Here is a 17,453-nt window from a genome sequence, read left to right on the forward strand (position 1 = left end):
CTGACCTTCCCGATAACTTGCCTAATTGTATTTAAAATCCATCTAAGCTAGCGGCTATCGCTACATCTTCTGGCAACCAATTCTATAAATCAATTACGAGTTGTGTGAAGAAGCGCTTCCTTTGTCTGCTCTCTGCATCTCCTGCCAATCAATTGCGCTGGATGACCCCTGGATAGCTCAGTTGGTTAGAGCATGGAGCAGCTTTGATCCCCGTTTGGGACATCTGCATATTCCTATAATTCTATGACCCCAAATTCTAGTATTATTATGAGAGGTAGGGCCGAGGGCACTTATCACTATGCTCTTTTTTCCACGTGGCGACTTATTTTACAAACTTCATCCCTTGCCTGTGAACTACGGTCGCAGCTGCAAATTCAAATGGTTACTGAGGAGGACAATCCCAGGGAATGGGACCTAGGACAGAGCGCATCATGCTCACACATTGCTATGGTAAAGCAGGTCACAGTCCAGATAGGATACGACCGGGCAACCTCTTGTTCCACCACTCTGCGCAGGAAATATGTGTGATAAATAAACCAGTTCTGCTCCAGCTCCGGAGTTACTCTGGCCTGGCGTTCATGCCCGAATACACCCCTTGTCGCTTTTATCAAGGACTGGGTGTTGTAACCTGAGTTCCATTCCATGACCACTGATACCTCCATCCAAGGGTGACCAGAGAGGAGTTTCCTCCAGCTCTTCTCAACATAGGAAGTTCCGACTATTTGTCCACCTGAAGCCAGTGTTGTCCACTCTGGCTGGCAGCAGAACTCTCCAGCTGAACTGTTCCCCAGACCTGCTCCCTGACCTTTTGTAGCTGGAGTCTGAGCCCAGGAACTTCTCCACTGAACTACACTTCGAAGACAGATATGGGACCCAATGGTGAAGGTGTGTGTGTGTGTGTGTGTGTGTGTGTGTGTGTATGATGGCCTGGGACTCGGAACCAGAGGAGTCTCATTCCACACCGGATCCTTTGCCTCAGGCATCATCTGAACAAAGTCTGGGGCCTGATTCTGAAGAGCCCCAGTCTGCACAGGTTCCCCTGCAACAAACACCAGCTGGGCCGAGTCAGGGGCCTGAGCCTGCCCTGGCTCCAAATGCAGCGATTATCTCGTCATCTTCAGCTGGGCCATCACTTACAGCTGCTCCACTACCGGTTGGGTCAGGGGAGGCTGAGGCGGCCCCTGGGTCTAGTAACCCAATGACATCTCCCGAGCTGCAGAGACTAAGGTCTGAGAGAAGGAGAGACCTGAGTACTTGCAGGAGGAGAGCTTGCCTTCGGGCGAAACAGGGAGGTGAGTCGCCGGGGGATCAGGACCGGCCGCTACCCCAACAAAGATAAAAGGCTGTCAGACCCCGCCCCAGGTTGCGGGAGCAACATTGCTGTATGCTAGATCCTGCCTGAGATCCTGTACCTGTCCTTGCCTGGTTTCCTGCATCATGTCCTGTCTTGGCCCTGTTGGACTGACTCCTAGCGGAACCTCCGGATTCTGGTCCGGTCCTGGACCGTGTTTCACGGGTTACCCCCAGGCCCAGCACAGTGTGTGTATACAAGAGACGTCGAAATCTGAAGGCATGGCAAAGGGCCCCAAAGGCAGAATAAACTGAGAGTATCATAGAATCAGAGTTGGAAGAGACTCTGAGAATCATCTAATCCAACCCCCTGAAATGCAGGACTGGGCAGATGTCCCAGATGGGGATCGAACCTGCAGCCTTGGCGTTATCAGCACAACGCTCTAACCAGCTGAGCTATCCGGGCGAATAGCTTTGTAAAAGTTACTTGCCCTCTAGTCACCAGTCTGCTGCAGGCTGTCAGAAGAAGGGCAGAGAGCGCCATCCTTATCACAGCAGCCTGATGTGTTTCTATGGTGGGTGCAGATTCTCTTCTCTTGCAGCTGACTTTTGGCTTCCAGGCCGAGGTGGGACACAGCAATCTGCCCCTCCTCCACCTGCCTGCTTACTCACTTGCCTGCATGCAAGTCTTTGTCCCCTACAGAGACCAGGCGAGTGCTTATTTACAAGGCTGAGATCAGAAACTGGGAAAGAGGGAGAACTGGGAGGTGTGCTGCAAAGATGGTCTGGGGAGATGGACAGGGAAAATGGGGTGGTCCCTCATATCCCTTGTTACTGTTGCTACTAATCATAGAATTGTAGAGTCAGAAGGCACCCCAGGGGTCATCTAGTCCAACCCCCTGCAGTGCAGGAATAATAATAACATTTTGTACCCTACCTTTCCTCTGAAGGAGCTCAAGGTGGCGTACACAATTCCCCACTTTCACACAGCAAGTTTCATGGCCAAGTAGGGATTCGAACTCTGGACTCCCAGGCACTAGGCCAGCACTCTAGCCACTACACCACTGGCTCCCCATAAAGTCAGGAGAGGCCCAAAGGCCACTTAGAGCAACGTCCACCCACCAGGCAACAGAACCATCCATTCACCAGTCAAAACCAGACCACAATGGACAAACAGAAAGGATTTGCACTGCAGAGGATGGGGAGCAGGAGACACAGAATCATGGAATTGCAGAGTTGGAAGGGACCTCAAGAGGCATCTAGTCCAATCCCCCGCGATGCAGGAATCCCCAGGTGGGCTCGAACCACCAAACTTCTGGTTAACAGCAAGACAAACTGGCCCATTGTGCCACTGGGCTCTACATCTCATCAAGGTAACTCATGCCACACTACATTTTCTTAGTGCTCAGTTTGCCACGCCATCGGATCATTTCAATGCATGCAATATATCACTCTAGTAAGCAAGCCAAGCCATATTCACAATGCCTTCCACTCCATCCTGTGTCACAAGTCAGTGGGATGGGAAAGCGAGTGGGGGCGGGCAGGGAGAGGCAGGATTCCTTTCGAAGCCCATAGGTCTCCATTCTGCCAGGACCAGAATAGCAACCCAACTGAACCACTGAATTTCACTAATGGAAATGTTTCCGAGGAGTGGGTTGGTTAGATGCAAAAGAGGGCAGAAGGCGGAGGAGGACCACAGGGTCTAGGACCCCCCCCCTTAAGGATTTGGAGGAAGCAGGGTGAAGGAAGCAGAGGGGACTGAGAGGAAAGTAGGCCCAATGTGTGTGGAGGGAAGAGGGGCTTGGCCGACTGAGGAGAGGGCATAATAAGGTGGGACGTGAGAGGGTTGGAGGGGAGGGGGAGCTGCAGATATCCACCAGTGTAGGGTTGGGGGTTCAAGGGGGTACACTGGGGAAAGGAAGCATGAGGAAGAAGCAAGTAATATACTCCGAACCGTGGCGTGTGTGTGTGTGTGTGCAATGCTTGGATGGTGATGGAGGAGGCAAGGGGCGAAGAAGGAGGTGAGCCGAGAAGCGAGCCTCGCTGGTTCTGCTGCATCCTCTCCATCCCTGGTCCATCCATTCCTGCATCCCTGGTACCCAACTCTCTCTTCTCTCTCCTCCCCCCCCCCGCCTCTTCCACCCGCGCCGCATCCCCATGGCAACCGCTCACCATCTCCTCCCTTCGCCTTTCCTCCTTCGCCACGGCTGTCGCGCGCTCTCCACAGCCACCCGCCCGCTCCGTCTCTTTCGCCGCGGCAGTGCAAAGGGGGAGGCGGGCGGGGGGAGGAATCCGCCTTCGCCCCCTCGACGAGCGGAGCCGAGAGAAAGGGGAAGGGACTCGGCATGCAGGAGCTGCCGCGGATGGATGGAGGCGGGGAGGGAAGGAAGAAGGAGGGAGGGGGGCAGAGGCGGAAGCACGGCGCATCCTCCCAGCGGCAGCGCGGCCAGGGGAGGGGAGATGGGGATGAAGGGAGGGTGGGCTTCTCTATCCTTCTTCTTCCCCCAAGCCTTTCCGCCGCCTCCCTTTCTCTCCTCCAATTCTCCTTCCGCCTTCCCTCCTTCCTCTCCCCCTTGTATGGCTCGCTTCAGCTTTTCATCCCTCCCCCCCCCCCACTCGCCACCTCTATTCCTTCCTTCCTGCCCCTTCTCCAGTTCTTCTTTCTCCTCGCCCACCCCCTCCATCCGTAAAAAATCTGCAAGCCCTACAACCGCCACCCCCCACCCCGAACTCCGTCCGAAAATGGGCATCCTTATCTCCCTCTCTCCCCAACCCCACGAATATCCCAGACGGGAAAAACCCTGCAGAAAGCAATTTGCATGTGCGATAATATTCTTCAGTGGATGCAGGTTTCAGAATTGCCCGGTGCTTACTTGGCAGAGGGACTGAGCTAGGGCCCATCGACCCTCTCCTCCAGCCTGCAGCATGGTATATATGCCTTAAAACCACCCAGGTAACTTCTGGGCCTTCATATTTTACATCTCTTCTAGGCACATATGTACATTGCTATGTGCACCTCCCATTCTGCCTGCCAACCAAAAACCTGCCCCTTCCACAGAGATGCACCTCAGTCAGGTGCGTACCTAGGGCTTGGATAGGTTGGCCCCTGGCAAGGGTGCAAGCCTGGGGGGGCACAAAAATCTCGCCTCTCCACTGTGTCTCGAGTGACCAGGAGTCCGCCCACCTGCTCTCCTGGCTAAGGGCTCTGAACCTCATCTGCCCTGCCAGTAGTGATGTCCACATTCGCTTCTAATAATAATAATAATAATAATAATAATAATAATAATAATACCCCACCCATCTGACTGTCTTTCCCCAGCCACCAAAAGGATATTAAAAGCACAATAAAACATCAAACATTGCAAACATCCCAATACAGAGCTGCTTTTAGATGTTTCCTAAGTGGTTTATTTCCTTGACATCTGATGGGAGGGTGTTCCACAGGGTGGGTGCCACTATCAAGAAGACCCTCTGCCTGGTTCCCTGTAACCTCACTTCTCGCAGTGAGGGAACCGCCAGAAGGCCCTCGGCGCTGGACCTCAGTGTCTGGGCTGAATGATGGAGGTGGAGACGCTCCTTCAGGTATACTGCCCTACCCACCTATCCCCCCCCTCCATACAGGAGTGCCACAGAGGTCAGGCCCATTGCCCCTTGAGCCACCTCCTTATTCCCAGTTGATCTCTCACCCCCCACCATCGTCCTCCTTCACTGCTCTTCTCCCCAGTCATCCTTTCTACCCCCCCTCCCCATTTGTCACACCCACTTTTCCCTTCATTCTCTGGTCACCTGCCAGAAGAGCAGCTGTTTTAGTCTGTTTTAGCAAATATAACAAAGAGTTCTGGCTGCGAAAGCTAAGAAACCAATACATCTATTGCGGCTTGAGTTTCTGAAGGCAAAAGCCTAGTTTGTCGGATGCACAACGTACCGACTATGCATCTGGCCACCTGATGTCACAAAATGTCTTATCCTCCACCAAAGCAAGTAAAGAATACCAGCTCACTCTTTAACCAACATCCAAAAATTAATTCATATTTGGTATCTGTTGAATTTGTATTTAACAGGCTCGTATTTTGATGCATTTTTTCTAAGTTCGTAAGATCTTTCAGCGAAGGTAACAAAATAATTTGAGTTAATTTGGGCACGCAAGATCACACTCTTAGCCCACATGAATTAATCCAGAATAATCGCCACCCCGTGTGGTTCTCTTCTTGCAAAAATTACATCCACTCAGTCACATGAAACGAGTTAACACTCAGGGGAAGAGCGTCACCCCATGTTTCTTTAACCGCAAATTATGTTGACAAAGGGGTGGTTTAAATCCACATTTGGAGACGGGGGAAATTACAGTGAGTGTCTGGAAATCATACTACATTCACACACACACACACACACACACACACACACACACAAACACACACACACACACACACACACACACACACACACACACACACACAGCCTTGCTGTTCTTGGTGAAACGTTTCTCTTAGAACCTAGCAAAACATGTGCCTTCAAAAAAAAAATATGTCCCCAGAAATGAAAATTTAAAAGTCCAGTGCTCTATCTCTCCAATATATTTCTACAGATGCAGGGTCATTCAGATTCCACTTTAGGGTTCTCGCTCTCACATCAGGGCAAATCGATTTTACAAACTTACACTGGTCTCCAACACATTTAACTGGCTTTACCCTCAAAGGTTCCTGGAAACCGGAATTTAGTGGAGAAACTGATAACTCAATAATCATAGGAAAGGAGATAGAATGGCTGTCAAGTCACCTGTAGAATAGATTTGCAGAAGGGGGACTTGCTACAAAACATTGCAGCCTGGAATGCTCCTGCTGAGAGTGCCAGCCAGCCACGCTTCCCCCCGCCCCATTCTATTCCCCCTCACCACCAATTTTTTCTTCCATCCCTCCCAACAGTCAGTCAGCCTTCTGTGCCCACTGAGCTCACTCAGTCCTTCACTGGGATGCTCTGGGGTTTGTTTTTAACCTCTGCAGGTTATGTGGAGCATAGTGGTGCATCCAGAAAACTGCTACCGTATTTGCAAAGCTAAGCAGGGTCTCGTGTGGTTTCTAATTGGATGGGAGACCACTGCATTGCAGGGGGTTGGACTAGATGACCCTTGGGAAGCTGTCCTACAATTCTGTGATTCTATTCTATAAAACTGGGGGTTCCCCCGCCAAGCCTGCTGATACCTCCCCTTTGGTGGATAGGTGGCGCCATTTTGGTAGCAGTAGGCTTGCCGTATGTCAGAAAAATTCCCAATACAGTGGTGCCTCGCAAGACGAAAAGAATCCGTTCTGTGATTCTCTTCGTCTAGCGGTTTTTTCGTCTTGCGAAGCAAGCCCATTGACGGATTAGCGGATTAGCGCTATTAGCGGCTTTTAGCGGCTTATCTGCTGATCGGATCAGCTGATAAGCGGCTTAGAAAAGGGGGGGAGGGGAAAAAACCAGCAGGAACTCGCAAGACATTGTCGTCTTGCGAAGCAAGCCCATAGGAAATTCGTTTTGCGAAGCACCTCCAAAACGGAAAACTCTTTCATCTAGCGAGTTTTCCGTCTTGCGAGGCATTCGTCTTGCGGGGCACCACTGTATGCCCTGGCTTTCTGTTGTGAAAATGGGGCCATGGTCACGATGGAGTCACAATGCCCCTGTGACTCTGGACAAATAGAAGCAACAGAGCATGTGCTTCTCCAATGTCTTTATTAGAGAGACAATTGAACTAGCCTCATCTTACCATGAATGTAGAATGTATTTCAATTAATTGATTATGATTTTATGTAAACTGTGTTATTTTTACCATTGTTAGCCGCTCTGAGCCAGGCTTAGGCTGGGGAGGGTGGGATATAAATAAAATTTTATTATTATTATTATTATTACTGCGTAAGTACCCAAGGCACACAGGACAATTCTATACCTCCCTGCTGCTTTCAGATACCAACCCTGCTACAACATGTAACGTTGCCAGATTCTGCACAGCAGCACTCAAAATCTGTCGGATGATGACCTGTGCCACAAACGAGATATAATGAGCACTCGTATTGGTGTGCTCTGTAGGCTGATAGCTACAGTCTTATATATACTAACTTTTTACGAACGTTCACTCTTGTCTAATGTTCCTAACCTTTCTTTTAGACTCGCTTAGCTTCTTTTATATAGATAGATGATGACAGATAGATAGATAGATAGATAGATAGACAGAGAGATAGAGAGAGAGATTTTCCATTTTTAACATTCACATAACATCTTATTCCTTTTTACATAACTTTTAGCTCCGCAGAACCACTCAACTTCCCTCCGTCTCGTCATCTGGTTTTCACATGCTTACGCCGTATTTCTGCACATTTATATCATCACAATTCTACATTTATTCCAATATTTTTTAAACTTTAATCAAATGTTTTTAAAAAAATTCTTCTAATAAACACTGCAAGATTTATTGCAGTCCTGCTAGTGTTTTTATATGTTTACAATAATTGTCTATATATTGAATGAATTTACTCCAATCTATCTGGAATGTTGGGCTGCTCTGGTTTCAGATTTCCCCTGTCAGCTTTGCTAATTCCGCATAGTCCATCATCTTCATCTGCCATTCTTCTAGACTCACTTAGCTTCTTTAGGATTCTTATAGACTTATATACTTTCTGTTTTAACTCATTTTAGGTTTTTTTAGAACTTTTTTTTTTAGATTTTAAATGATTGTACCCCTCCTTCCTTTTGCTTCTCTATGACCATAATAAAGATTTGGTGGTGTTGTCAGGGGGAGAATTTTGCGGAAGCGGCAAAATGACAGGGAAAACCCGGATGTATGGCAACAGAATGGAAAAAGCAGCAGAAACAGCTCCAAAGGCTTAAAATCATTATTGGGGGGGGGGGGAGGTTTCCCAAACAACTTGGGTTTGTTCCCAAAGAAAGCTCAACAATTTTGTTGGGTTTCTTAAAATAAATAAATAACCTTTTGAAATATGGCAACCCTAGGCAGCAGGGTGGAAGCCATTTTGGTATGTCTGCTCTTAAGCAGTTGCAAATAACATCTGAAGGAAGCAAAACAAACCAAGCAACCACCACCATCACCCCCCCAAAAAAAAACCATGGAAGGTTTCTCCCACCCATCCTCATAATTTGCTTCCTTCAGATATGTGTGGCGGGGGTGAGGAGAGAGATGGTTATGTGTTGCCCCAGGTGGACAGGAAATATTTCTTCTGAGTCCCTAAGCTGCATAATTTGGGTAGGGTCTGGCCAGCTGCCTCTCCTGTACAAAGTGAGCAGGTTGGGATTTTGGATGGGCGCATGAACACAGGTATTTATTACATGAACAGTATACTGTTAATTTAATATGGCTTTTGAAATGTTTCTTATTAATGTCACTGTATCGATTCCTATTTGGCGCATGGTTCTGAGATGCTTTGGAATGCGAAGCAACGAGGGGGCATTTTCTAAATAAATAAATAAATGTCCGTGGCCCCCGGCCAAAGTTTTCCTCCATCGGCGAGGCCCGGCAGGCTTACCTGACTGGTGAGGCAATGCTTCAAATTCGCACTGGGCACCCGCATCCCAGCCACCTTTTGAGTTTTCCACAATGCAACTGTTGCAGGGAATTCCCCCCCCCCCAAATCATTCAGTTTGTACAAACACGACACACACACTCACACATGACATATGTGACGTTTCTGTTATAAATTCATAGTAAATCAACCGTACATCGGATTTACACCAGTCCACTTTTATTTTGCTCCATGAAGAAAGGACTATCAAAGGGGATAGGTTTGATACAGGGTGGCCATAATCCCTTGAGCATACCAGCATGTACACAGGAGCCCTGCCCAGTTGTTATGCCAACCCTGATGGTTTTAGACAGAAGACCATCAAGATCACAAAGAACTTTGCATATGGGAGTGGATTCAGCGCGGACTGGAACAAAGGACAATGATCAGCTCTTCCCTCTGGGGGCAGGAAACTGCAAGCTCCCCTTTGTCACCTGGAAAGTACTCATGAGGAGGGAGAAAGGAGGAACCAGCCAGGTGACAAAATACTCAGGTTACCTCCACAAACCCCTCCCGCAACCCCTCCTTTTTGTGATGTATCAATGATGTAGTCATGATGTAGTTCTAGGGGTGTAGCTTGGGGGATTAGTAACTAATAAAAGTTGGGGTCTTCTTTTGTTCTGGGCTTCCATCTTGCTTCATCTTGTTGTGGGTGGGAGTCCTGTCGCGACAGTTTCCAATAAAGGCCAAGCCTACAGGCTGCTGTTTTGCTCCAAATTGTCCTAGTTGGTGTCTTTGTTTTTTGCCCAAGGGAGCCCTCGGATTCCTCCGTTAACCCATCAGAGAAACGTTATGCAAGGGGCACTGTGTGAAACAACAATAATATAAAAAGTAGCTGGAGCCAGCTGCCTGGTGCTGCTCAGAGAGCTGGGTCAGGAAAATTGAGGGGGGGGGGTTTCGCTGCATCAGCAGGAGGGCCTGCCAGGTGGTTGGGGCCGTGGCAATTCGTTGCCCACGGCTGCCAGGTGCTGACACCAGGGTCTGGGAGCTGCCATGTTGCAAGAGCTGCCATGCTGCTACTGACAAGGTGTGAATATATACACCCATGGTTTAAAGATCTATTGACCCCAAACATAGCTGGTGATTTAGTCTGCCCAACCAATGCTTACCAGCATGCATCTATCTTATTAACACTGAATGAGTGCTGTCCTCTCGCTTTCAGGTTGGATTTCACAACCCATCAAAACTTTCTGGAGCCAAACCTATCTCTACCCTGGTAACAGCTCTAAAGAGAAACTACGTTGATTGGCTGAAGGACTTAGTCCATGGCTCTGGGGCCATGTGACTTTGCTGTGAGGGGAAGAAAAACCATTATCAGCTGCCTGAATTACGTGGTTAATACCTCTTTGCAGACAGAGCAGAACCATAGCTGTCAACGTTTCCCTTTTTTTAAGGGAAATTCCCTTATTCCAAATAGGATTCCTCGCAAGAAAAGGGAAAAGTTGACAGCTATAAGCAGAACAAGAGCCAAACACAGGAAGAAGCGAGACCACCAGCCGTTGCCAAGGTGGTGCCCTTGAGATGTTTTGGACCACAGCTAAGGCTAGTCCTCCAGTGGCGGTGGCTGCTCTAGCAACACTCGCCAATTTTCACAACAGCCGACCTCATGGCGTCGGCGGGAGAGGAATGTTCAACACCCAGAAAAATGACACAGGAGATAATGATGCAAAGATGTCTAGCTAGCGACTCTCTGCTGGGAACTGATGATGGACAGCAAAGAGGAGAGGGCTGGAAAGAGGTTAATCATCTGAGGTTAAAACCTTCCACTAATTTGTCTATCACTTCCCGTTCCCAAGCCATATAATTTCCTTCTTTGCTAGGATTAAACAAAATATGAGGAAGGGGGAGAGGATAAGGGGCGGGAAGCATTTCTATGATAAATAAAAGCACCCACGTACTTAATTTCTACCCTGTGGGTATTTAGGTCCTCCTAGACTGATTACGGTGTGGCGGGCGGGTGTCTTGCAACATGTCATTGATGCAGTAATAGTACTTTTGTGGTGGATTTCTCCTGGATCATCCACACATCATTTTGCTTTAGTAATTGCCCTGTGATGCTTCCCCAACATTACTGCCTCACTGGCGGGGCACAACAAACGCAAAACAACAGCAACAAACATTTGTGGTATGAAAACTTGCAGGATTTCAGGAGGAGCTTAAAGGACATGCACTGAAAGGCAACAAAGCACTACGTCCACTCAAAAAGTTTCTGCAAGCGCAGGAGTGCCAGCTGGGTCCCGCAACCATGGGTGCCTGGAGCCGTGGGTGCCATTGCAGCATGGACCGAAATTTGTGGGCTCCCAGCCTCTTGGTGGGGAATTTTGTGGGTGCTTGAGCCCCCAGGGTCCCAGGGAGTTGGCACCTATGTGCAGGTACGAACAGTAATCACAGAAAGATGGCTAATAATAATAATAATAATAATAATAATAATAATAATAATAATAATAAATTTTATTTATATCCCGCCCTCCCCAGCCGAAGCCGGGCTCAGGGCGGCTAACAACACTAAAATAGTGCAACATTATAAAAACATCATAAGAATTAATTAAAATCAAAATTGATGGCAACCATAAACTAAAGTATTGTAAAGATTGCCAAAGGAGGGAGTCAGGCTGTGCCCTAACCAAAGGCCTGGTGGAACAGCTCTGTCTTGCAGGCCCTGCGGAAAGATGTCAAGTCCTGCAGGGCCCTGGTCTCTTGTGACAGAGCGTTCCACCAGATCGGAGCCGCAGCCGAAAAAGCCCTGGTTCTGGTTGAGGCCAGCCTAACCTCTCTGTGGCCTGGGACCTTCAAGATGTTTTTATTTGAGGACCGTAAGTTCCTCTGTGGGGCATACCAGGAGAGGCGGTCCCGTAGATACGAGGGTCCTAGGCCGTGTAGGGCTTTGAAGGTTAAAACCAGCACCTTAAACCTGATCCTGTACTCCACCGGGAGCCAGTGCAGCTGGTATAGCACCGGATGAATGTGATCCCGCAGCGAAGACCCCGTAAGGAGTCTCGCTGCGGCATTCTGCACCCGCTGGAGTTTCTGGGTCAGTCTCAAGGGCAGCCCCACGTAGAGCGAGTTACAATAATCCAGTCTGGAGGTGACCGTCGCGTGGATCACAGTGGCTAGGTCAGGGCGAGAGAGGTAAGGAGCCAACTGCTTAGCTTGGCGGAGATGAAAAAATGCCGCCTTTGTTATAGCTGCAATCTGCGCCTCCATGGAGAGGGAGGTATCGAAGATTACACCCAAACTCTTAACGGACGGTGCTGGCACTAATTGCACCCCCGCAAGAGATGGGAGTTGCCCCCTCAATCCCATATCGCTCCGTCCCAGCCAGAGGACCTCTGTCTTCGAAGGATTTAACTTCAACCGGCTCCCACGTAACCACCCAGCCACAGCTTCCAAGCAATATCGCCGCAATATCATCATGGGCACCTATCATCATGAATGCACATTGAAAAGGAGGGTTTTATATCGCTCACTGGCAGGGCTGTTAACACAGGCCTGCAGCAGGGAGGTTTTCCCCCTTTGTTCCCCCCCCCAAACAAAGGGAAGAAAGGGAGGAGCGGGATGGGGGTTGCATTATGCACAGTGCACCGGAACTCACTGCAAAGGTATGGCCCTACTACAAACCACAAACGCCATTCTCCTGACCATTTGTTGCTGCCCTCAGGTTAATGGTTAGTGTCTGAATCAAGCATGAGCACTTGGCCTCTTCCCAAGGTGATGTGAGACCAGGCAACCTCTTACACCTGGAATGAGAGCAAGAGAAGCTGGTGAAAGGGAAAATGCAATGCTCTGGGCTTTATTTGTTTGTTCTGGTACCCATTATGGGGAACTCCTTCCCTTAGGAGACTCATTAGGTTGCCTCCCTCCCAGTTTTTATAAAAGCAGCTTTCATCCCACAGGACATTTGAAGGTGGTTAAAAGCAATTGTTGGGTTTTCATCTGGTTGGTCTTAAGGCTGCCTAATATTATTACGATTTTGACCTCGTCTGCTGTCTGGTGCTATTTTTGTGTTTTGTTGCCTTTGTCGCTTGCATCACGGAGCCGGTTTTAATCTTGCATGTATTTTATATCTGAACGGTGAACTACCTTGGGAAATCCTTATGGGGGAGGAAAGATGATCCATGGATTTAATTAATAAACATATGAATAATAAAGGAGTGCATCTTTAATTGATATGAAATGGGGCGTGGGGCCAAATTGCACCTCGCGTGCGCAGAATGTGGCTTTTGTGCAGACAAGTGTGGCTTGTGACAATGGGACAAATGAAAATAATTACTAAGCTACCGTAGGGTGCAAAGAGGATTGGCCGGTGAATTGTCAGCCTGTTCCGTGACTGTGGTTAAATATTGCCAAACATTACATGAAGCTAAGAATGCCACTGGGAATGTCCAGATAATTGTATCCTCTTCTTATTGATTTATTTAATTTAACAGGATTTATTCATCAACAAAACCTATAAGAAGATTACATAAAATATTAAAGATACATTGAAATTGCCCATAAAATCTGACAAGCTGACCTAAAAAATGTTTAAAAATATAAATAAAATCAGCAATTAAAAAAAATACATTATAAAATAAATTAACATTTTAAAATACACCTCAAATTTACTTTTGGCTTAATAAGTCAGGATTTGAACAAGCCTTTCACGGAAGCATAGAAGCATAGAGTTGAAGGAACCACGAGGGTCATCTAGTATAATTCCCTGCAATGCAAGAATCTTTTGCCCAACATGGGGTTCAAACCCACGACCCATGCGATTAAGAGCCTCACGCTCTGCCAACCAAGCTCCTCTTTCAATCGCTTATGCAGTCCCTTTGATTCTCTCTTCGCAGCGGAAGCCAACAACCTAGAGGCCTTCCACTAGATATCGTTTGCAGTTTTGTTTCAACTGGGAAACTGTGGTTAACAGTTTCAAACAGCCTCTCCTACTCTGGAGGGTAGGACTCGGACCAATGGCAAGTCAGTAATTATGGCATAAGCTTTTGTGGGCTAGAGTCCACTTCAGCAGATGTATCTAATGAAGTAGACTGTAGTCTATGAACATTCATTCCAGAACAAATCCATTTGTCTTCAAGGCGCCTCAAGAGTCTTCATTGTCTATGCCAATGCAATGTTGAAGATAACATCTGGAGGGTCACAGCTTCCTAATCCGAAAAAGCAACGTTTTGTGGCAAGTCCCCACTTGTTCTCTCTCTAATACCAAACTTTAGTGATGCTGTTTGGAAATGAAACGGGGCCAAATATATATATATAGAGAGAGAGAGAGTGGTTTCTGCATACTTAAGGGACTCCCTAGGTGGGCAGAAGTACAGTGGTACCTCGGGTTAAGTACTTAATTTGTTCCGGAGGTCTGTTCTTAACCTGAAACTGTTCTTAACCTGAAGCACCACTTTAGCTAATGGGGCCTCCTGCTGCTGCCACGCCGCCGGAGCACAATTTCTGTTCTCATCCTGAAGCAAAGTTCTTAACCTGAAGCACTATTTCTGGGTTAGTGGAGTCTGTAACCTGAAGCGTATGTAACCCGAGGTACCACTGTATATTCATTTGTACATTAAAATAATAACAATTAAAAAAGAAAGCATGAGTTTGAATGGCCCAGAAGGACCCATGAACAACAAGATTCAGACATCAGGAAGAACTTTCTGACAGTAAGAGCTGTTCAGCAGTGCAGTGGTCTTCCTTAGGAGGTTGTGGACTCTCCTTCCTTGGATGTTTTAAAGCAGAGGTTGGATGGCTACCTGCCTTGTAGGATCGATCTAGTTGAGATTCCTGCATTGCAGGGGGTTGGACTATTTTCTGAGAATCCTCCGGAAAAATAATCTCTCAAAGGACCTGTTGATGGCATTTTACCATTGTACTGTGGAGAGTATATTAACTTATGGTCTGTGTTTGGGAGCTGCACGGCCAGGGAAAAAACAATGCTGTCCAGGGTTGTAAAGACTGCAGAGAGAATAATTGGGTGCACTCTTCCCACCTTGGATCAAATCTATGCTTCCAGGTGCCATAAGAAAGCTGCAGAGATAGCGCAGGATAGTACGCACCCCGGAAATTATCTCTTTCAGCTTCTGCCTTCTGGAACAAGGTACAGTGGTGCCTCGCAAGACGAAAAGAATCCGTTCTGTGATTCTCTTCGTCTAGCGGTTTTTTCCTCTTGCGAAGCAAGCCCATTGACGGATTAGCGGATTAGCACTATTAGCGCTATTAGCGGCTTTTACCGGCTTATCTGCTGATCGGATCAGCTGATAAGCGGCTTAGCAGCTTAGAAAAAGGGGGGGGGAACCAGCAGGAACTCGCAAGACATTGTCGTCTTGCGAAGCAAGCCCATAGGAAATTCGTTTTGCGAAGCACCTCCAAAACGGAAAACTCTTTCGTCTAGCGAGTTTTCCGTCTTGCGAGGCATTCGTCTTGCGGGGCACTACTGTACAGGGTTATAAAGACTAGGACTAGCCACCTGAGAAACAGTTTCTATCCAAATGCGATTTTGGTTTTAAACGCAGTGTAAGGTAGTCTTTATGTGAGTATATTGTATTCAGTTATGGAGTATCAGAGTTGTTAGGTGCTAACCAGGCTAGGATAGCTGGGATAGCAGGTTTGTGGGTTTTTGAATGTCTGATGTAGATTTTTTTTCAATTTCGTTGTTCTGTATGGGGCAATGACAATAAAAATTATCGTACGTATCGTATTTATCTACTTGCATTAGGATGCTTTTGAACTGCTAGGTTCAATTCTACGATTTTATGAAACTATGACTTCATATGCTGGCTTTTTCAAAGCTGTTAGCCATTGTTTTCTGGTTCAGGAAAGAAACAGGAAACTGAAGGTAATGAATGGTTTGTTCCAGGCTTCCCGGTTTGTTCACCTGCTTTGTGAAAAAGAGGAAGAAGAAGAAGAGTTTGGATTTGATATCCCGCCTTTCACTCCCTTTTAAGGAGTCTCAAAGCGGCTAACATTCTCCTTTCCCTTCCTCCCCCACAACAGACACACTGTGAGGTGAGTGGGGCTGAGAGACTTCATAGAAGTGTGACTGGCCCAAGGTCACCCAGTAGCTGCATGTGGAGGAGCAGGGAATCAAACCAGGTTCCCCAGATTACGAGACTACCGCTCTTAACCACTACACCACACTGGCTTGCATTTGCATTTGTAACCAAAGACCTTGCTCATACCTCGGCTTTTTAAGTCAAGATATGACCATCCAAATATGGTCAATGTATACGTGGCAGCACACTCTTTTTATCTCATTGTGATGTCATTTGTTAGAAAAGGCTGCTTCTCCCCGCTGCCCCCCAGCCTTGCAACAGTCAGGGGCACAGCTAGCAGTTTAGCAAAGCTCCTCCTACTGGTCAACTGCTATAACTGCAGGCAACTCCAAACAGAAAGAGGAACTCAAAGGGTGGCAGTTCCTGTCCAGGGCCGCCATCTTGCTTTCTGCAAGAACCAAGGAGTAAATCTGCCATGTGATCTGGCTGGCTTCCTTTATATAGTCCCTTCGAGGGACTGGACTTGGGCCTTAAAACTTCTTTGCCGTCGAAAAGGTTGTTTTCATTATTTTGCAGTAACGGTGGACTAATTTGTTTCTGTAATTTGCATAGCTGTCAGACCTGTCCGTGATCAAAGTTCTTATTTTGCAGCTGTTCTTATCATGTTAGAACTTCAACAACAACAAAGAAAGGCAATCACCGGACAACCTTTGCCCAACCAGTTGAATAAAAAAGTTTCCAACTGGTCAGATGAACAGCAATCAATGCCTGTGCTTCCAGGGAGCACAGCAGACAACTTGATATTGTTCTTCGTTCAGTAAGTGAGGAGGTGAGTTTAGTAGCAGGGAGTACTGCAGGTCCCAAATAGGATCTTTAAGGAAAGGATTTTGGCATAGCTGTCAACTTACAGATTTGAAAGTAAGGGACCAGCAGCCTCGAAAATAAGGGATCAGCAGCCAAAATAAGGGGCACAGGTATGTTCAACTTCTGAGCCCCTCCGAGCCAAAGGCAGAAAGCCCAGCCAGCAGCCAAAACGAAGCCTCAAGCGGTGGTTCCCACAGCGCAGCAACCTGGCAAAGGGGATGCAGCAAGGAAAACCACCGTCACCTCTCCGCTGGGAAGCGCTGAGCAAAGGCAAGTCCCCAGGCAACAGAGGCAGGGAGGGAGATGAGCTGCTTCCTTTGAAACCCAGGAAATTTAAGGGACATCATCAATAAGGGACAGCAGTGGGACACAGCGCTGGGATAAGGGAGTTTCCCGCCAAATAAGGGACAGTTGACAGCTATGGATTTTGGTTGAGTCTGGAGTAGTAGTAGGTTGGCCACATGTCATAGAGGGGGAAGTGGTAGCTATTGCAGGATGTCAGTAGTAGCAGTAATTGTCTGCCTGCCTGCCTGTCTGTTTGTTTGATTGTTCATTTACCACCCATCTGAGTGAGTTGCCCAGCCACTCTGCGCAACTTCCAACAAACTAAAATCATTAAGCACAGTAAAAGATCAATCATTTCCCTATATAGTCGTACCTCGGAAGTTGAATGGAATCAGTTCCGGAAGTCCTTTTGACTTCCAAAATGTTCGGAAACCAAGGCGCGGCTTCCGATTGGCTGCAGGAAGCTGCGGAAGCCCTGTCAGGTGTTTGGCTT

General features: G+C 47.6%; 1 protein-coding gene across 3 annotated transcripts in view; it reads right to left on the reverse strand.

The window, feature by feature from the left end:
• The window catches only part of LRRC4B (leucine rich repeat containing 4B), a 147,883-nt gene that overhangs the window by 66,024 nt on the left and 64,406 nt on the right, over positions 1-17,453 (reverse strand). Inside the window, exon 1 of one of the 3 annotated variants that reach the window (XM_081166389.1) lies at positions 3,463-3,675. The exons of the other annotated variants lie outside the window; for them this stretch is intronic. The gene's annotated coding sequence lies outside the window, so the exon portion shown is untranslated. Of the gene's footprint in view, positions 1-3,462; positions 3,676-17,453 lie in introns of those variants that run through there. 3 annotated transcript variants of the gene reach the window in all.

The sequence above is a fragment of the Podarcis bocagei genome (assembly GCF_964188305.1).
Source record: "Podarcis bocagei genome assembly, chromosome: 13".
In the NCBI taxonomy this organism is placed as follows: domain Eukaryota; kingdom Metazoa; phylum Chordata; class Lepidosauria; order Squamata; family Lacertidae; genus Podarcis; species Podarcis bocagei.